We start from the raw sequence: 23,050 nt of genomic DNA, 5'->3' as shown, positions 1-23,050 counted from the left end.
TATTGAATTTTAAATTGGCGAGTACTTTGAATGTCACAATTCTCTGTGCGCTATTGTCAAACACATTGAATTCTAATTTGGAAAGTGCTTTTAAACTATAAGTTTTACACTATTGTCAAAATCACTGACTTCTAAATTGGCCAGTTCTTTTAAAGTCACAATTATTAGTACACTATTGTCAAAAACATCAATCTCTATATGACAAGTGTTTATTATAATAAAAGAAGTTATTTTATTTTTTAAAGTTATTTATTTATTTGAGTTGTATGTGAAGATTGTTTTTTAAATTAAACTTGTTAAATCTTAACTAAGAAGTGATATGATAATTTGGATCTAGTGATTATAATATTTTTAAACATTTCATAAATATATTTTTAAAAAACTTTGTCATAGGTAAATTGAATAGATTACATCACTATTGGCCTTGTTGTGGTAGTTGAATTATAACATCATTGTTCTTTCAATTAAAATTTAATTCTATCCAAGTGTTGTTTTTTAACATTTAAACAAGAACCGAGTTCTCCATTTATACCCTACATGATTCATAACTCTGGGTTGAAACATTTCCCTCTCAAACAAGAATAGATTACAAAAAATATTTTTGACAACCTTCAAAATTATTTTAAAGCATGAACATGCATTACAAATCTATGGTCCTATACATAATTTTTATTGAAAAAATAAAATATACATTTGTGAAATGAAATACTAGAATTTGTATCTTTCTTTATAGTTGGTGTTTCAAACATTACTCATTTTATACAACGATTATTTTCTTGAGTGGAATGAAATAAATTATAACAAATAATATTAAATAATAATTACAAATATAATAATAGATTTTAATGAATAGATGATATATTTTATTTTATAATAGAAGTTATTTTTCATTATCGAGTTCTCTATTTATGAGTTATGTGGTTCATAACTAGTCAAAATGTTTACTTCTCAAACAAGGATAGGTTAGAAAAATATTTTTGAGAACCTTCAAAATTATTCAAAGAGTGAGCATGATTTTCAAATCTAACATGCCATGCATAATTTAATCAAGAAAATAAAATATACATACATGAAATAGAATACTAGATTTTGTATCTTTGTTTATGATTGATGACTTAAATCAACATTCAAACATTAATCATTTCATACAAATGATTATTTTCTTGAGTGGACCGAAATAGATAGAAATAATATTAAATAATAATTACAATTATTATAAGAATATAAGGTACTTAGTAGATGGTATATACAATTTTATGATGGAATAAATATATTTTTAAAAAATAAAAAATTATTGAGTTGTATGTATGGATTTTTTAAAAAAATAAATTTGTTAAATGTTAAAAAGGAGTTGATATGATAATTCAGATTTAAAGATTAGTTTTACTTAAACATTTCATTAAAAAAAAAAAACTGTTATAGGAAAATTGAATAGATTAGAGTTCATATTGGCATGTTGTGATAGTCGAATTATGATATTGTTCTTATTTCAATTAAAGTTTAATTCTATTGAATTTTTATTTTGAACATTTGAACATGAAACAAGTTCTCCATTTATAATCTTTGTAGTTCATAGTTCTCATCAAAATGTTTATGTCTCAAATAAGAATAGATTATGAAAAATATTTTTCAAGAAAAAGTATTAGTATAGTTTTGATAGACATAGTTGAGTGGAGAGAATATTTTAATTTTTTATTTTGTAGAAAAAGAATATAGAAAAATAACAACATAAATTAACATGATAATTTAATTTCCACATCTTGCCATCTTATAAAGACATATTATTCATATTCAATGCTGATTTGAAATGGTATGGAATTCATCAATAAAGTTTTTTTTTTTTTTTTAATAAAAAAACTCTCATAATTTGAGAGTACACTTTAATTTCCACATCTTATATGTATATATCTTTTCTTCTATCCAAGATTGATATGGAATGACATGACGTTTCTTTATAGATTTTAACCCAAAAAAATTGGAACTTAAATAGGAAAATAATCTCCTAATATGAGTCAACACTTTAATTTCCATATCTTGTCACAATATGATTACTAATATATTCTAATAACTTTAAAGTTCAATAATTAAAGAATTTAGAGAATGATAAAAATGTTATATCTTGATATGATCAATTTTGATGATAAAAGATAAATTGAAAAAAATCCTTTAATTTTAATAATACATCTTATAAATGTCTGTTTAGTTAACTCTAGGTAGAAAAAAATTGGCACTTGCCTTGACCAAAATTTGAAATTAAATGTTTAGAAATCAAATGATTAGCTCTATGTGAATTATAGATGCAAAAAAATGTACATTCTACATGAAGACATATAAGAAGATGAAATTTTCTTGAATATTTATATAAGGGATATATTACAAATACGTAGTGACATGTTTATATAGACAAGGAATGGAATGGTATAGCCTTAATCATGATGACAAAAATATTAAATGAATGGAGGAAATAAGTAAATTAAGTTGAAAAGGATAAGGATACAATCTCATCTAGACAAATAAGACTTCTATCAATAAAACCTATAACTTAACATGTTGGTATACTCAAAGTAGGATTTTAGTAGCTTTAAGACATTGATGTAGGAAACATATGAAACATGATCAATCAAGAAAGACTAGATTCACTAATATAATCAACTCATTACAAGTTCACACTAGTTTCACAACTCTAAACACATTTTCCTTAAGCATAATAGGTGTGAAATCATGCTACCTTGATCAACCTAATGCCAATTTTAAATTTGCAAGCCCTCACTCACTTTTGTCATCCTATAACTCTAAAATATTCACTTTATACATCAACCTACATTTACCTGGGGTTTTGGCTAGTCATTTTGCAACTCAAACATAATTTTCCTTTACTTTTTATTTTTATGGAACAAATAAGAACTATGGGGTTAAGTGCACAAATTTGTGGTGCCAAAAGGGGGTATAAGTGACCACCTTTTTTTTTTTTTTTTTTATACTTAAATCAACATTTTCTAAACTTGGACAAGAATTTGAAGATAGTTATGCTCAAAATTTTAAGATGTGACAAAAAAAAAGTAGTAGTTCTTTGAGTCTAGTTTTTAAAATACTAACATATTTTTAAAAATGGATTAGTTTTAGGCCCTAAAAAAAGGGGGCCATAGAAAGTGGTACTGCAATTTTAAGAAAAAGCATAACATAGTGCAAAGTGTGCTCCCCCTAAAATTTTAATTTTTTTTTGAAATTCTTTAATCACTCTAGTCAAAAGTTACCTCACACCATGTAGTTTATCCCAATTTTTTTGGGTAATTTTATAATGTGTATTTTTTTTAATGAATTTTGTAAGTGGACACATCCCAAAAACATGATTTATATGTTTGTTCCCCCTAGAAATTATTGAAAATTGGTCCAAAATAAATAAATAAACTTCTTTTTTTCAAAGTGTGTAGAATGAAGTCTAGTTTCTAAAAAACTAACTTGTTACAAAATTTGATGAATGAGCTAAAATATACACCGCAAATAGTATAGGTTGGTTATCATAATAAAGTATCACATGTTTAGTTATCTCTTCCTTCATACCTTTCAATAGCTGCTTGATCCATACAATATTAGTGCAGTTGATGGCTGCAACAACATACTCAGCTTCAGCTATGGACCATGAGGTACAAATTTTCTTTTTGCTAGTTCAAGTGACTAATCTTTACCTAAGAAAAGTGCTCCTCCACTGGTGCTTTTTCTCTCATCTATATTACCTCCCCAATCTGCATTAGTGTACACATTTAACTCAAACTTTCACTCCTCTTGTAGTATAAGCCAAAGTCATTTGTTCCTTTTAGGTACATCATTATTCCTTTTACTACTGGAAGATGATTTTCTCTTGGGTTAGCAGGAAATCTTGGTGCTATTCCAAAAGATAATGTAATGTCTGGTCCACTATGCACAACATACTGCCACTTTCCAATCATTGATTTGTACATTATCTGATTCACTTTAGTTGACTCATCATTCTTGGATAACTTATGTCCAATTACCATTGGTGTACTAACTGGTTTTGAATCCTCTAAGACAAATGTCTTGAGTATCTCATTAATATATTTTGATTGGGTCACAAATATGCTGTGTTTTAGTTGATGTACTTGCAATCCAAAAAATAATTTGATTTCCCTAAACATTGACATCTCAAACTCATGTTTCATCTTATCAACAAAATCTTTGCATAGTTCATCTTTTCCCCCAAATATTATATCATCAATAAAGATTTCAGATATCAAAATATCTTTACCTTTTTCTGCCTTGATATACAGGTTGTTGTTATCATCTATTCTTTCAAATCCTATCTTCACAAGATATTTGTGAAGTCTCTCATACCATGCTCTAGGCACTTGTTTCAAACCATAAAGTTCTTTATGCAGTTTGCAAACCATATCCTTGTTTTTGTCATCAAAAAATCCCTCTAGTTGTTCTATATAAACTTCCTCTTCTAGTATACCATTCAAAAAAGTAGATTTTAGATCCATTTGGTAGACTTTAAAACCTTTGTAAGCAGCATATGCAAGTAGGGTTCTTACTCCTTCCATCCTTGCAATAGGGGAAAATGTTTCCCCATAGTCCAGTCCTTCTTCTTGCCCATAACCTTTACAGACTAGTCTGCCCTTATTTCTTGTGATCTCACCATTGTCATCTAGCTTGTTCCTAAATACCCACTTGGTACCAATAACATTCTTATCAGCTGGTCTAGGAACTAAGGTCCAAGTTTTGTTCTTTTCTATCTGATCAATCTCCTCTTCCATAACTTTGCACTAATTGTCATCTTGTAGTGCATCTTTCACTATTCTGGGTTCAATCTTACTCAGCAGACATGATTCATTTCTTAGTCTATTCCTTGTCATTGGTCTGGCTTCCTTGTCAAAAATGATTTGTTCTATAGGGTGATGTCTTCTCACATACTTTGATAGCCTTCGTTCTATCCTTGTTTCTATGTTTGGTCTTTTAGCCTTAGGGTCACTATGCACATCTCTTTAAGGTAGTTCAACATCTCTTTCATGTGCACTGATTTCAAAATCAGAATGGGCATTGTCTTCATTCTGCAACTTGGCTTCTAAATGTAGCCCAACATTCACTTGTTGTGACTTGGCTGATACTAAAACTTGTTGATTCCCAACTTGATTGGAAGCTCCTTCTTTAGTAGGCATTCCTTCATAGAAGTATACAAAGGATCTGTACTCTTCTAATTTCTTGGATTCATCAACTTGAATTTTTGCATGCTCATCAAATTTTACATTTGCAGTCTCCACAATTTTGTTAGTATTAGTATTTAAACACTTATATGCTTTACTTCTAGTGGAGTATCTAAGGAATATACCTTCATCACTCCTTGCATCAAACTTGCTATTTCTAGAATCTTTAAAAATATAGCACTTACAACCAAATACTTTGAAATGTTTTACATTCGGTGAGTGACCATACCATAGTTCAAAAGGTGTCACATTAGTATCTTTCTTGATTTCTACTCAATTTAGGGTATAGACAACTATACTTACACCTTCTCTCTAGTACTTTAGAGCAACATTCTTCTCCATCATTAATGTTCTAGCAAAGTCTATCACTAATTTATTTCTTTTCTCTGTAATGCCATTTTGTGGGGGAGTTCTACGTACTGATGTTTGTCTTTTAATTCCTTTGTCATTACAAAATGTCTCAAATTCTTTTGATGTGAACTCTCCTCCTCTATCTGATCTCAAACACTTTAGACTCTTTCCTATTTCTTTCTCAACTTTGGCCAAATACCACTTAAACATTTGAAATGCTTTAAATTTTTGCTTTAAGAACATGATAGTCATCATCCTGGAGTAGCCATCTACAAACAACATTATATATCTATTTCCTTTGTAACTCTGCACTTCTATTGGGCCACATAAATAGGTATGGACCAACTTTAGTACTTCTTTGAAAGTATAGGTTTTGCTTTTGAAACTTGACTTGGTCATCTTTCCTAGTTGACATTGTTTGCACATTGTATTGTTAGGCTTTTTCAGTTTTGGCAGACCTCTGACTTTCTTCATTTTGCTAATGCTAATCAGGTTACCAAAGTTGTCATAACATAGCCTTTTATGCCATAGCCACGCATCATCAACTCTTATAATAAGACAGGCAACATCCATCATATCTAGGTAAAATAGATTACTCCTAGTTTGGTCTCCTTTTCCTATTAGATTTCCATTAGTGTCATAGATTTTGGTATTAAAAAAATTTCCAAATTCTACTTTGCATCCTAAATTGCTTAATTGTGACACACTTTGTAGATTGTAGTTCAATCCTTCAACATAATATGCATTATAACATGAAATTTTCTCTATAAGCTTAATAGAACCTTTTCCTTTGATTAGACATGGAGCATCATTTACAAATCTAACACTATTTCCATCATACTGAGTAAAGGTAACAAACTTACTTTTGTCTCCTGTCATGTGATGTGAGTATCCACTGTCTATGATCCACCTGTCATTCTTGTTTACATAGGTTTCCAACATTTTTGCCTCATCTTCATTTGACTCATCCTTCATAGCTACATAGACTACCTCATCATCATTTTCATTAGAATCCTCGTCTTCAACAAAGACACTCCATTTTATATTATTGGGCCATAAATCAGACTCCAAATCTTTTCATATCATGGATCTTGATTAATTAAATTATTATTTTTAGTAGAGATATTGTCTTTGACCAATTTTCCTTTGAATTTTGACTACAAAACTAATTTTCAATGTCTTCACATAAGATTGCCACTATTTGATGATGACATTGAGAAATTATTTTAACTAGAAGGTGAAGAAGAGTTGCATGGCGATCTATGTGTTGATCTGGGCACATTGTGTTAGAAATGCTTTAGAATAACTAAGAGGGAGTCTGAATCAATTATTCAAGGTCCAAATGTTTTGATAATTTTTTTTAGTAAGTATAGTGTACCCATTTGAACTAACCATGTGTCCAAGCTAAACATACATCTTAGCAAGTTACTGAAAAATCAGCATGCAAGAATAAGACATGAAAGACAATCCATTTTATATTATTGGGCCATAAATCAAACTCCAAATCTTTTCATATCATGGATCTTGATTAATTAAATTATTTTTTTAGTGGAGATATTCTCTTTGACCAATTTTCCTTTGAATGTTGACTACAAAACAAAGTTTCAATGACTTCGCATAAGACTTCCACTATTTGATGATGACATTGAGAAATTATTTTAACTAGAACGTGAAGAAGAGTAGAAATAATTTAGAATAACTAAGAGGGGGAGGGGTGAATCAATTATTCAAGGTCCAAATGTCCTGATAAAATTTTTCACTAAGTATAGTGTGTCTATTTAAACTAATAATGTGTCCAAGCTAAACATGCATCTTAGCAAGTTACTAAAAAATCAACATGCAAGAATAAGACATGAAAGATCAACACATAAAACAATGGCTTACATGGAAATCCAATTTGGGAAAAACCATCAGTAACATGCTACTCAATTCTCACTCTTCCAAAGTGATGCTTTGTGAAAGGCTTGCCTAGTTAAAGGCTGCAATGCACTATTAATCGTGACCTAGTTAAAGGATTTCAACCACCCTATTAGAAGTGGGCCTTGTTAAAGGACTTCAGAACATTCACTTGGAATGTCACCCTCTTAAAAGATTTACAAAATAACTGTTAAACCAACCTAAGTCCATAGGATTTTACCCTAACTAATACAATTGCTAGAGAGTAACAATAAGGGCTTTTGATCTAATACAACTCACAACATAACTTGTAGATTTCATATCTCAATTCAACTCACAAATTTTCCTAGCATGTAGCTTTGACAACTTGTCCTCCTTTCAAGCATCATCTCCTTGAGTCTCCATGCTCGATGTGCCAATGTAATCACCTCTGTGGTCACCTATCAAAGAAGATTCTCTGTACTCTATTCTTCCCTCTTGATGTCTTCCCTTTGACACCACACACTATCCTTTTTAAACAACCTCTCTTGCTTCCTGACCTATAACTCAAATAGAAGTCTGGAATACTTTTTTCCACTCTTAATCTTCCCACTCTTATTCTTGGTTTGAATGGATTAGGTAGGATACAATGTATCTATCCCTTATCTTGTTTCTTCTAGAAACATCATGTAGAATCCTCCTCTATTTGCTCAAAAACTATTTACCTAAACTTTTGTTCTACCGACTCATCATTCTTATCCTCCATCTAGTTCACAAAATTTAAGGTAACTAACTTGTCAGCTCAGATCTAGCAAATCTTTGATTTTTCAAATAATGTAGTAGCTTGACACTATTGAATTTTAATGCTTGGAACATACTATGTTACTTGGCACCAACTATGTTTTACTGATGCTCAACACCTACTGTGGATTCACTCAACATCAACCAAGTATTATTGATGCTCAACACCTATTATATTTCTATCTAGCTCGGCACCTAAACTTTTCTTGACACTTACTAATAATTTTCTTGGCATGAACTAACTTGTTCGGCTCCCATTAATGAATTTAGTCAAGCTTTGCAGACAACTTTGTTACAACTTATTCTTTTAAAGTTTTTAAGTGTAGCCAACCTCTATAGCTTCAAGTGTATTATCAATACATCATTTTATCATTATCTTAATTGATCCTTATACTTCATTACAAAACCATAACTCAATCTTTCCCTTAGATGCTTTTGTTACATCTTATTGATTAAATCCTCTTCATCAATCAACTAAGTAAATCACCTTCATCAATCAACTAAGTGATAGTACTTGGATCTTATAAGCAATTGTCATTCCAAAAAATAGCAGGTTTGACATCAGTGAAAAAATAATGATTAAAATCATTCTTTATCAACAATCTCCCTCTTTGCAACAATCTCCCTTCTCCAATAATGATCTTTTCAATCAAATCTTCAACACATTAGTGGATCCTTACTAGCAATAAAATCCTCATCCAAGATGAGTTTAGAGTATAATTTGAGACTCTCACTCAAGTTTTCCTATAGACATTTATGAAAGGATTAGGACATGAAATAAAATGAGAAATCAGGTGCAATTAGCATTAATAAGATCAATTGAGGATATAACTAAACCTAATGCAACACATGAGGATCTCAATCAACCACACTAGAACATGTCATGGATGTTAAATACAAGTCTCTAATGAAAAAATGTACAAGGGATCTTGTTGATGTAATAATAGGAAAGATACCCATAGACTATGAATGGGATTTCAAAACAAAGTACAAGGAAGATGATGTTAAAATATTTATAATAATTGAGAGGGGGCAAGGTAAGATGAATTAGTTATCTAAAGTCCAGATATGCCAATTGAAAAATCAAACACTTAAAAAACCTCAAATCTTATCATTTCATTGATCTGTCTCTACTGTAAACTTTTAGTAACATTAGCTAGCTATCCACTATTCTAAAATAACAAACTTGTAGAATGTAAATATTAATTAGTAAAAAATCATAATAACATCCACAAAAGTTTGACACAAGAATTTAACGTGAAAACCCAATCTGTAAAAAACTACTGGCAATATGTCATTAATTTTCACTCTTTTGAAGTGATCCTTGTTAGGAGCCAACCCTATCAAAGGTTACAATATACACTATTAAATTTCACCTTGTTAAAGGATTTAATCACCCTATTATGAGTGGCATTGTTAGAGGATGTTAGACCATTCCATTAGAATGTCACCCTATTAGAGAATTTTTGTAAACTCTTAGGTCATTGTGACTCACTCGTACATTTTGACTCATTTTTCGACAAAAAATGATTGAATTTTTGACTCATTTTGGTAGAATGTTCTACCAATTACTTTTTTACTATTTTTGTCATCAAAACTTTGACCATGTCTTGTAGGTGTCAGAATTTTGAAGATTAATTTGGTTGAAATGGCCAAAAATGGCCTTCCTTGTTATGAAGACCATTGGTCAAAATGTAAATCAAAGCATCAACCAGGATGCCAAACCCATGACGACATCCTAGTCAATGCATTGGTCAAAATTTTCACCAAAGATTGGTTGAAAGTTCAACCAATGCTGGCCCTTGATTGACCAGGATACCAAATCCACAATAGCATTCTTTTTGATGCATTGGTCAATATTTTGACCAATCTTTGATGGACATTTCAACCAAGATTGGTCAAAATTTCCACCAAAGTTGGTAAAAATTGGTGGAAATTTTGACCAACATGTTTTATTTAAAAAAAAATTTACTAGAAGATAAATATCTAAAGTAATCATTGATGATAGTTTGGTTAGTGATTATTTTGGATATTTATCTTTAGGTCTTTGATGGGTCTACCACCACCTTGATGTGAGATATCGCAAACCTATATTGATGGCACTACAAGTGGCTATAGATGGATGAGGTTCCCATCTATCAGGTTGTGTCTCATTCTCTACATATAGAGCATGGAAGGGGAGATAATATATGTTGGGGTCATAGCATTTTGAGCCATTTATACCATGAGTAGGCATGTGAGTTAACCTTATCCTATTGATGCATAGCTCCCTCACATCCACATATGTCAAAGGTAAACCAAAACAAACATGATTGAATTCACAAACAAAATAGAGGGTACCCACCACACTTAATATCCTATTCATAAAAAGATCTACCCACCATAAAGGTCTACTAATAAGAATATTCATAAAATATGGATTTTCTAATAACATTGACAATGTCCATTCCATGGAAACGTAAAGTGTATCAGAGTTTGTAGTAAACATCTATTGACCTTTTATTATTGCTTAAGATTATTTACTACTTACCTTCAAAGAATTGACGCTAAGTATCAATTCTTCTTTCAATGCCTCTGTCTCCTCAATTATGTTTCTCTTAAGGACAAGGTTAAGAATTTCATCACTATATTTTGTTATGATTTTATGGGCCATGAATATAGGTTCAGTGCTATGGGAAATGTCATCTACAAATGACACCTTTGTTTCAGATCACATTTGATCTACTACCATTTTTGCTTTTCCCTATCAATAAGTATCAAGTTGTGACATCAATATCACTAAAATTCCATCAAAATAAGGTTTACATTCTTTGAAGGTGTGTGTTGTATCCATAACACCCTATGAAAAGGATTAGTAATTCTTAGCAATCAGATGTGAAATAAAAGTAATAGTCTTACCCAAAAAATTTATTAATAAAATAGTATATTGTATAATGGATTCAATATTAATTGGAGGAAATTGGTTTAAATGTTATACTTACTAATCCCATGATAGGGATTTTTTTTTGTATCTACATGATTCAAATTGTAATCTATCAGAAGTTCTTCCCCTTAACTTACTAATTTGATCACACATATAAAAACATGATTTCCCTTGCATGCCTCAAATATATAGTTTGGCCACTTATTAGTTGGCACAAGTCGAGAACTATTTATAAATCATGCAATATTCCCTATTTCTTTTGGCCTTCCATCAATATACATAGTGAGCCTTTTACTCTGATAATTTTCTTTGCATTGTATATAATTTGGTGACAATGTATACATATACATACTCTTTTTATATTGCATAATCCACATCCAATTTTTGTAATTATAACAAGGTCTTGCATACTCCATCATTCAACAACTTTATTGTAACTAACCTTTATGCCATCCATGGAAAATAGGCTGAAACCATGTTATGAAGATGGAGCTATGTGATATATCCTTTCATTAACAGAAAAAATCAATGTTAACTAGAGGTATTTCCTTAGGCACCCATTCTTTCTGAAGATGTGTGTACTTTAAGGAAACCTTCCTATTGCCTTCTCTCTCATTATCATAAGAACATGACCCCCTGTCAACAAGAAAAAATTACATTTATTTATTAAATTTTCTTCTAATATTTTGACCTCTAGTTGATCTCCCTATTTTAGCCCTACTAGATGTCTCAATTTGTCCTCTATTCCTGCATTTTCCTTACTCAAGGAAGAAAAATTAGACAAATATCTATTTGGTGATATTAGCAATCTATAAAATGAGAGACATACTAGGACTAAAGTTGATGTAATGGAAAAGAGAAGATATGCAAATAAAAAATTGTATCTATAGGGTCTAATGACTTATACCTGAAGATCCATGTGACTGTGCAAGATCCTACTCTAAGGTATTAAATATCCTACATATGTAAATCATTTATCTTAAGTTAGCCAAAAATTATGGGAATATATGCTAAAAATTATGTAGACGAAAAAAATTACATGATGCATTCATCGAAATCAATGTATATTTTTTAATTTTTTACCTCTACTTTATGTCTGGTAGCTATGAAATATCATTGTATATACTCCATGGAAGTATAATTCAAAATATAATAACTTAATTATAAACATATACAAGTCAAATAAATTTCAATAAATAAATCATGATCCCATCATACTTGACTTTGATCATATGTTGATAGAAATTTCATTAATCACATGTGTCATCGATCATCATCTTCATCCATGTTATCACCATCATCACCATCATCATACTTGTCACTTTGATCATCGTTATCATCACCACCATCTTCATCGCCATCATCATCATCTTCATCACCATTATCATGATTTGTTGGAATTTATAAGCAGGGAGATTTACTTCTGGGGGGGGGGGGGGGGGGGGTGAATCAGAAGTAACAAACTTAATCTCTAAAACTTCTAACTGAGATTAATCACATGCATCTAAAATCTCTAATAAACATGAAAATAAAGACATGCATGAAATAGATAACACAAGATTTTGGTCATCCAGAAACCCTCCAAAATGAGAAGGTAAAACTGGGGTGGGGACGACACCCACAAATTATCACTACAACAATATGTAATTGGTTAAGGTTACAAAGATTGACCACCATCAATGGTTTGCCCTATGAAAGTCCTACCTTATTAAAGGCTTTACACCCTGTTAAAAGTGACCTGGTTAAAGGATTTACAAACACTCACTTGGAATGTCACCCTACTAAAGGATTTACAACCATGTTAAGGATTTACAATATGGTTGCTAAACCAACCTATCATCATAGGATTTTCATTCTCCTAATACAATGGTTAGAAAGTATAGTAGAATGTCTTGATCTGATGACTTAGAATCATTAATTGCTAATTCCAGACCCTTGATCTACTCAATATGATCTGATCCTTCTTGATCTGATATAACTTTGTTTGTAGTGCTGATACTCTGTTATGATCAACTTGATTCTTGAGTGCTACTCTTCCTCTAAGTCTTTACACCCCTTTTTCTTCCTTCAAAACTTCGCTAGCATTATTTCATGCATTCCCAAATGACTTCTTACTGTCTCATTCAACACTTATTTATGGGGTTTTGACCTCCTTATAAAGTTTTTCAAGACTTAGGTTTAGGTACGAATCTACGATCAAAATTCATCCATCTTTTCCCACTCAATTATTTACACTTTTCCTATTGGTTGCATGCTTTCTCCGTTTTTCCAATTGGTTGGATGTTAATTACATAGGAAATGTAATAGATTCAATCTTATCTTTTAGATCCTTTGAGATTCATCTTGAGTTGGATCAAAAATGGTTTACATCTCAGTTTGTGAAGGCATAAACTCATATGTTGATTAATCAACAATTATTGTTTACTGATGCTCAACACATATAGGATTCTATCTTTCTTGGCTCCTATAGTAACTCTATCTTGCTTGACATCTATACTTTTCTCAGCACCTATAGTGACTTGACATCACTTGTCACTCGGCACTTGAAACTTGCTAGGTATCTGAAGTTCACTCAGCACCTATTGAATTTATGGCTCAACACATACTATAACTTGACATCTATATTATACTCGGCATCAACCTTAGCATTTTCTTAAGTCTGTTGACACTCAATTGTCAAAACCAATCTGAGACCAACAATCTCCCCCTTTGACATGAGTGTCAAAAACACTTAACTAAGCATTATGAATATGATCTCTTATGAGTATAATATACAATTTGTTCGACATATGTACAAAACTTCAAAAACTTGTTCAAAATTTTGTAAAGGACTATGTACCTCAAAAACTTGTAACTAACCCTAAGCTGATGTGCCATTCCTATATCCAAAATTCCTTATGCTAAATTTGTCTTATGCTGATTAATCGAATACTCTTTATCTCTACCTTGTCATTCCTTTCCTTGATAAGTAGGAGATAATTTCCACATTAAGTCAAATTGTGATATTGCTATCAGGATTAAACTATGTGATTTTGAGTCAAACTCATTGACCCATGTTTCATGAGTAGTGATTCAACATGAATCCATCTCTCATGAGAATAAATGGAACACTTAGCACTCATTGGATCTAGGTGATGCTCAAAGGGGTGAAGCACCGGGACTTCTCGAACCTCCTAGGAAGTCTTGGTGCTTCACCCCTATGAGCAACACCTAGATCCAATGAGTACTAAGTGTTCCATTTATTCTCACGAGAGATGGATTCATGTTGAATCACTACTCATGAAACATGGTTCAATGAGTTTGACTCAAAATCACACAGTTAAATCCTAATAGCAATATCACAATTCCTTTCCTTGTCTAATCTATTTCTATCTACTCTATTTTTTCTCCCCCTTTCATACATCTTCCTTTGTAGTTGTTGTATCCTTTTGGATTTATCTCCTTATTTCTCCTCAAAACTCTAAATTTTATTATCTCCCCCTTTGGATTATTATGTCCCCTTTGGGTTATTATCTCCCCCAATTTATTAAATCTCCCCCTTTTGACACTTATGTCAAAGGATTCTATGAATGAATTAAATACTTAGCCAAAAAGTATTTATTTACCTCCATAATGATTTTTAGAGAAGCCTCCCTTTTTTCTAATGCAATTTCCAGTGCTTTAAGGTGTACCAAGCCTTCCAATGTAGAAATATTGGAATCTTTCTTCAAAACATTCTCTACATAGGTCATCTCTTTGTGCAAAAATTTCATGTGAGGGGTTATGGAAGACTATATCTGTATCAACTTGGCCTTGGTGTTAGCCTCATCTGCTATGAGTACAACTAATTCCTTTTGAGTGTGAAGCATTGTAGAAAAATGCTTCTCACTTTGAGCTAGATCCTTTGGTAGTTGTGTGCTAGATACTTTGAAGTTTTTTTCCAAGCTCAATATCCTCTGGCTTGTTTCTTGTGAAGTATGAGGAATCACACAATTTGGAGTACAAAGACAATATGTTCTCAAGTATTGTTTTCACCTTTTCAACCTTTTTAGCTAGTTCTACTTGAGAAGGTGTTATTTCACCAAATATTTTCTCATTTACCTTCATCTAGAATTTCTTTTAAGACCATTGAAGAAATTTAGCATTCGTATTTAGGTCTTAATTTTGTACCTGGTCCATTATGTTGGATAGTTGCTCCATGATGGGCTTTGTCTCATCAAGTACTTGCAAGCTAAATGCATCAAGAAAGATGTCTTTGATTTCAATCAATACTTTCCTTTGTCTATACTCATTCTTGAGTATCTCTTGCTTCTTCTTCTTCTCCAGTGCCTCTTGCACTTCATTGATCTATTCTATATTCATTATTTTATAGTCATAGCTTGGTATGACTATCTCCTTATCAAGTGTAGGGTCTCCGTAGTGAAGTACCCTTTTTACCTAATATTTGCAATAGTACTGCATCAGTGCTCAACCACTATGTAGTTCTAGTAGGAGTCTCTGTAGTAGGAAAATTGACTAATGTTTGGATTGCCTCTTGTTCCTTCTCCTTAGGGCTCTCCTCCTTGTCTTCTTCAATTCTATCTTGATCAACAATTGTAATCAGAGGAGGTGCACCTTGACTTTGTGTTATAGGAGCAAAAGTATCCTTCTATGCTATTTTCTCCTTTGCTTGCTCCTTGGTGGTTGAAGCTACTATAACTATGGAAACAATCTTAGAAAATGAATCTTGTGCTTGTTGCTCTTATGGTTGTCCACTTGTAGCTATTATAGTTTGTGAAGATGGTTCTTGTGGATTCACCTTCTCCTTGGTTATCTCAGCTATGGCCTTCTAAAGTTCTTCTACACTCACCAAGAGTGTATTGGTACACAATTGTGCTTGCAAAGTACTCTGGTGAAGGATCTTTCTAAGATCCTCTGTAGTTAATCAGTTGATGTTTTGACCAAAAGTGTTAGGAACATCCTTCACAATTATTGTCTCTACAAATGTAGGTGTTGCATGTAGAGGACTAGGTGGTGGCAGTTGTGTGTCTTGCACATTCTGTTCCTATTGTTGCTCTTCAACTGTTGCCATATCACCCTTCTATATTTCTTTCTCCATTGTGACTTCTTCCTTTTCTTTCTCTCCTTCTTCCTCATCATTATTCCTTCCCTCAAAGGGATCTTCTTGTCCTTCCTTCACTGTAGTTAGCCCATAAATCAATTTCCACATTTGTCTGGAATTTTTCACAACATCCTCTATTTTATTTTGTAATATGTTGAAGGCCCTATATTTGGGTGCAAATTTGCTCCCATGTTTCTTACCGGCCTTGCTTATTTGACCTTTTGTGAGGTTAGGCATCACACAAGCCAATATTGACTCTCTTATTTCTTTCTCCATGTTTAGGCAATAATGTCATTTATTTTCTACAATGAAGTATAGCTCCTTAGACATTGTATTATCCAATTCAAGTGGAGTGTTCTTGAACTTGGCCATCATAGTGTAGATTGATTCAAGTCCACTATGTTTTGCTCCTCTCTATTTATTGAAATCAATAGTTTTCAATCCAAACAAGTATGCATTATCCCTAATATTGTTATAAATCTTTTGATTCTTTGGCATCTTCTTCTTCCATCACATTATACTTTACCAGCCTTCCTCTTAGATCATGTCTAGAAAAAAATAACCAATCCACTTAATGTAGAACACCAAAGTAAAATAATTTCTCACATTGTCTTGAAATAACATAGGGGTCATCTCCAACTAGCTTAAATGACCTTGTATTAATCATTGTAAATCCACTATCATGTTCAATAATAGTCTTATCGGGATCATTTTGATTCAACCTATCATGTACCATTTGGAGAAAAAAAGAACTAATTTGAATAAATTAAAATTGCACTCAAGTATATCATCCAAAATTTCATAATATCTATTTTTAGATTGTTGAGGATGTATGTCATTTCTAGATGAAATATTTGTGACCTTGAAGACTACACTTATTCCAGAATTACAAGTTTTTTTCCTTTTTTCTAACTTTTTATGTGAAATTTATGACCATAGTAGTACATAGCTTTGTGGTGTTTGATCTTTAATTATTCAAACATTTCAAGATTATTTGCATTGACTTGTGAGTTGATATTAAACTTTTGGATTATGATTAGCAATTTTCTATGTACTTGTCTATCTATTAAGCCATATGCTAGATCTCCATGACAATGAGCTTCTTTAACCAATGATGTAATATTGTCTCATGTTAATGAGTGACCTTTTTATGAGACTATTGTATCTATACCATCATCCAATCAAGATTGTTTGCAATATACAAATGTAGTGCATCCCACTTACGACCAACTAAAGAAAAATACTAGACCAGCTATAAATAACTTATATTGATGATGGATAAGAATTAATTAACTATAATAACATCTTATAATTACCTCTCACTTTTCTCAATTTACTTTTCCCTACAAGTGCTCCCCTTCAAATCTATTAATAGAGTTGGGATCTCAAATGCAATCTACATGGAACTTTTATGCAAATTTGGGAAGATATTCACCAATGTAAACTATGGTTTGGCATACCATATACCCCTCTACCATATAACCCTCAGGATGTGCTCTTTGTTGAACCAAACCCTTCATAAATTTCAAGTTCCTCTCAACCATCTATATTGACCTAGTTTTTATAGGTCCACACAATTCAATCTCCTCAACTTGATGTATGAGGTAGTGTTCTTGAGCATTGAAAAAATTTAAAGGTGGACACTTTTTCTTTTCATACATAAGCTATGAAATTTTTCTCTTCCAATATTTTATATTTTTTTAATCAATTTCTTTAGATGATAACCACCTAAAATATATAATCTTGATAACAATATCACAATTTGACTTGCTATAGAAATTATCTCCTACTTATCACCTAAAATATATTCAACACACCAAAACATATAAATGAGATTTTAGATAAAAATATAGAATAAATTACATAAAAAAGTAAAGCAAGTCATAAATATAATGTATGTACAAAAAAATCTAATAAATAACACTTCTAACCTCATGTATTTTCCAAGATCATATATAACTTGTCAAATACTATTTTCAAACTGGTGTGGGAGGGATAGAGGTAGGATGTACTAAAATCATTAAAAAATGATCTTTTCAATATATTATGAAATAATACAATAGGTAGTAATGCAATTTTACAAATATATTGTAAATAGAGAACATGACTTACCTTGATGAAGGTATGCCAATCATATATTTTCAACCCTAGCCCAAAATCACCTTTCTTTGATACAAGACTACTTATATTTGCAACAAATCTTGTGAGAATTTTATTTTTTAATGACTTCTTTTCATGCATCACTTTGTTGCTTTATTAATAACCAAAGAAGGACACTCATATCTATGTGGTCTCCATTGTTATTTGATTCAATTAAAAATTTCAGTGCATAATTGGATTCATGAATGTCATTACAAATTTTAGCAATTTTTTCTCTATCATGCCTTCCACCCAGTATGTTCTATAGTGTTATTGTTACATTCTTTTCAACATACATAGCATCAAAAAAATGTGTGATTGAAAGATCCTTGTAGTACAATAACCTACTAAATTGAGTAGGATAACTTTTTGTTTCTTTAGAAAGTTGGTCATTGATGCCTTGATGACCTTCACAAGAATTAATTATGTCTATATATATAAAACCTAATCTGTTGAGAGCACATGTAGACAAGAAAATGTTAGTAGCATGTGCATTTATCAGGATTTTAATCAAACAAAGAATTACTAACTATCCTTGCATTTTACTACACTAATACAATTAAAAGAAAAGACTCCCCATGCAACCTTGAAGTAGCTCAACAAAGGTGCCTACAAGAGGTCTTGTTGGTGTGTTAGTTGGAGGGATGTGGATGTGTTCTCCTCAAACACAAATATGGAATCTAATGATTTAATAAATGATATGTAATGATAAATAAGAAACTAATCTAAATGATGATGAATGCTTCAAGAGATGGCTATGGAAGGAACCATTCTTGAAAGAACTCAATGGATAATGGAAATGGATACAAGACATAAAAATAAGAGTACAATTTGATCATGAACATGCAAGAACAAATGCAAGAAATCTAGCATCTACCAAAGGGTTAGTAATAAAGCATAAAAATTTCTAAAGATTCACTAGAAAGCTCTAAGCCTAAACTAGCATGATAAAAATGCATATAGAGGAGATGAGAAATGCTTGAGACAAGGGCTCTATTTATAGGCTTTAGAGAGGCCATAGGGATGTAGCATCTATGTGGCATACACATAGGTGCCACAAATGAGACACATGGGCTAAGGGTACAAACCATGCAAAGGTCAACGTAAGCTTTTTTGGTGAAAGAGATGGCTCAAGGTTTGCTCATACATGTGTGAGAAACCTTGGAGAAAGGATAGGGGGACAAGTGTGTAAGAGTTGTAAGAGACTTTTAATAAAATAATAAATGAAAGATTTCTTGGATCTTGAGTTGCTCACACATGTGTGATCAAACACTTAAGAACTAAAATGTGTTTAGAAGGGTGTTTAGAATTAATTAAGTGGGGTTAATTAATAGATAGGCTTAGAAGGATGAGAGTGATTGGTGTAGACTAGGTTTTAGGATGGGATTAGAAATGGAGGGAATTAAATAAATTAAAATTTATTTAAAAGGGGATTTATGGAACACTATGCATTAAATAAAAATAATACATTAGAGGGGATGCATTCAAATTAAATTTAAATAAATTAGGGAAGTAAACCTATTTAATTAAATAAGTAGAAAAATATGACAAATATAATTAATTAATTAATAATTAATAGAGAAAATATTAAATAAATTAATATAGTGTTTGGGATGATTTTAAGCGTCTACAACATCATTGCTAAATAAAACACAATATCAACATATAATTTTCAAACTTTGGACCACAATCTAGACATTACCTTGGCAATTTAGTCAATCATATTCCAACTTCCATAGATGAAGTGTCATTATTTGTGGCCTTGATGTTGTCTCTTTTTTCTCATTAAAAAGATATTTTTAGTAATTCAATACTTATTATTATTGTGGAAAAAGTGCCTAAACTCATCAAAATCCCACTTTCTTAAACTTCTTGAATGGCGAGATTTCATCTTCAGACTGCAAACTAGACATGCAATTTTCCCTTTCCTTGAAGACCTAAAAGATCATATACAATTATCATGTGCAACTTAAACATACAACAATAATGTGTAAGCACTATAACAAACCAAAAATATGTGACCTTAACAATATAACATACCACAAAAATGAGTTAGCCAAGGGGCATCATATATTATCCATACAAGCATTGCATGCAATTGAAATTGTCTTTGTCCTATTGGTATAGAGATGTCATACATGGTGACCTCATTCTATAACTTCAAAAACTCGTCAATAAAGGGCTCAATATACATGTTCATATTTTTAACTTGGTACTTACCTAGTGACTGAATGAACAAAAACATTACATAATTATTATGACAATTTTGATGCACTATTTATAAATTAATTTAGATAACTATTAAATTAAAAAAAACCTGGTACAATCATTTAGAATATCATTTTCTCCCTCTTTATGGACATTTGAGGAGGAATATTATTGTTAATTAAAAAAATATGCCACACTGAGTAAACAGATCTCATATGTCCAAATGGATTGACACCATCTGCTGCTAATGAAAGTTTGAAATTATGAGTTCTTATTTAAAGTGTGGCCATATTTTTTATTTCTTTTTAAATACAAAACCATCCATAGGCATTTGCATAATGTCATCTTGACTTCTATTACATTCATGGTAATCTATAAATTGTGCTTAGCTAGTGCACTTGGAAAATTATTCAATACTGGAATAATGAGAATGTACTAGAGAACCTTGTGAGACACCCTTTTTGTTATTTGATTTTACTAATATCTACTAATATGAAAATTAGGAAATTCTATTGCAAATTCATGTTGTTTATTGATATAGAATATGATCATTGGGACATGCATGTACTATCTGATACTTCATTCAAATTTGATTCATAATGGTAGATAATTCTTGGTATAAGCAAGGAGGAATGTCTGATGGTGGTAACAAAACTCACCTATCAACCTATAACAACAAATATAAATCATTAATATAATGAATAGTGTAAGAATTTTCCTTAGGAAAAAAGATCAAGAAGCTCAAGAACTAGCACAATATGGACCAATAAAGTATAAACAAAATAACAATGTAAAAATGAATTTATGTACATACATATTAGGAGTGCCTAAATATAAAGGCCTCTAGAATGACTAAGAGTCAACAAAGTGATAATTCTCACAACTAAGTACATGTCCACTAAGAGTGGATTATCCTCCATTGAGCACATAAATTAGTGCTATGATGAGAGGATAAGCTTACATAGGTGTGTCACATAAAAAGATGTTGTAGATATCATGTGCTTAATTAGAGTGCAAATAACTATGTTGTCTACATGACAACTTAGATAAATATGAAAACTCCTATGTTGTAGACACCATGTGCTAAATTAGAGTTGTTAACTCATATGTTTTCAATAAGACAACTCATATGAGTATGCATACTCCTAGGTGTCTAATCTAATAAATAATAAAATAATGCATTGACCTAAGTAAACTTAAGTAAAGTGTAATAATAATTAATTATTTACACTAACACCCCCCTTAAATGCAATTTAGGGGAACACAATTAAGCTTATGAAAGCTATAATGAAAATGCATAATGGGTCCCGGCTACAAGGCCATGTTAGGTACCCATGTACAAATGCAATACAATCTCTCTGAAAATGGAGAAAGAGGGAAAACCTCATGGGAAAAACCCTCTCCCAAAGAGAGAGATGAAAAAATAAGATGCATGGATGGAGGGAGTAATTATGACCCCCGAGTTACAACATACATCATGTATATACAATAGAGAAGTATGAGAAGAACACAATCTCATAAGAGGAAAAGGTGCCCCCGATAAGAGAGAAGAAGAAGAAGAAGAAAGTAGGCAAGATAGTTGCCCCCCCTCACAAATGTAGAATGTCAATCAATGATAGTTGCTCCAAGATGAATGTAGAAATTCATCCATGACTGTTGAATAATGTTCCTCCCTTTAGGAAGAAACAATGTCATAGGTACATATGAGATGCTTCCCCAATGTGTAGAAAGAATCCTGAAGATGAATAATGTCTCTAAAAATTGCTCAACTATCCTTCTGTTGATACTGACAGTCACCCCTTCCAACACTATTGAAAAGAAAAAGTTCAGATCTAGCAAAGATTTATGTAGAACATGTCACAAAGAACCATCTATCTCAAATGATAAAAAGACCTCCTACAATTGTTGAACATAAGGATCCACAATCATATCAACCTTGTAAGACTAATCATGTAGAGAATGGAGAAGAGGATTAGAGTGTTTCCTCGCAACAACTGAAGAGGTATCTTCTTCATCAAAGAGAAGATGTATATCATCAATAATGTCTCCTAAATCTGCTATTTTGGACTCTACAAATAAACCTAAAATATCTATCAATGTACTCATCCCCTGATGCTGGAACTAGAAGACAAGGTGTATGCATTTGTCAATATGTAGCAATGTATGCATGTGGAATTTTCTAATGTTGTGACCTCATTCTGCATTTGTCAATATGATCCCCCATATCTAAACTTGTTGAATCACTATCATTGTTGTCACTATCAGTTTCCACAATGTATGAAGTATGGAGAGGATTAGAGGATAAGCTAGGTGAACTTTCTTGAAAGTGAACATTCCTCTCTATGAATATCCCATGCATCTTAGGATCCATAAGTCTGTATGCCTAAACACTTTTGTTGTATCCAAGGAAACCACAAGGTTGTGGTGGTGCCTTATATTCCCTTGAAGATATGT

Source organism: Cupressus sempervirens, chromosome 1 (assembly GCF_028749045.1).
Source record: "Cupressus sempervirens isolate cs-2001-9-10 chromosome 1, ASM2874904v1, whole genome shotgun sequence".
Classification (NCBI taxonomy): domain Eukaryota; kingdom Viridiplantae; phylum Streptophyta; class Pinopsida; order Cupressales; family Cupressaceae; genus Cupressus; species Cupressus sempervirens.
Note: the sequence above shows the minus strand (reverse complement) of the source record.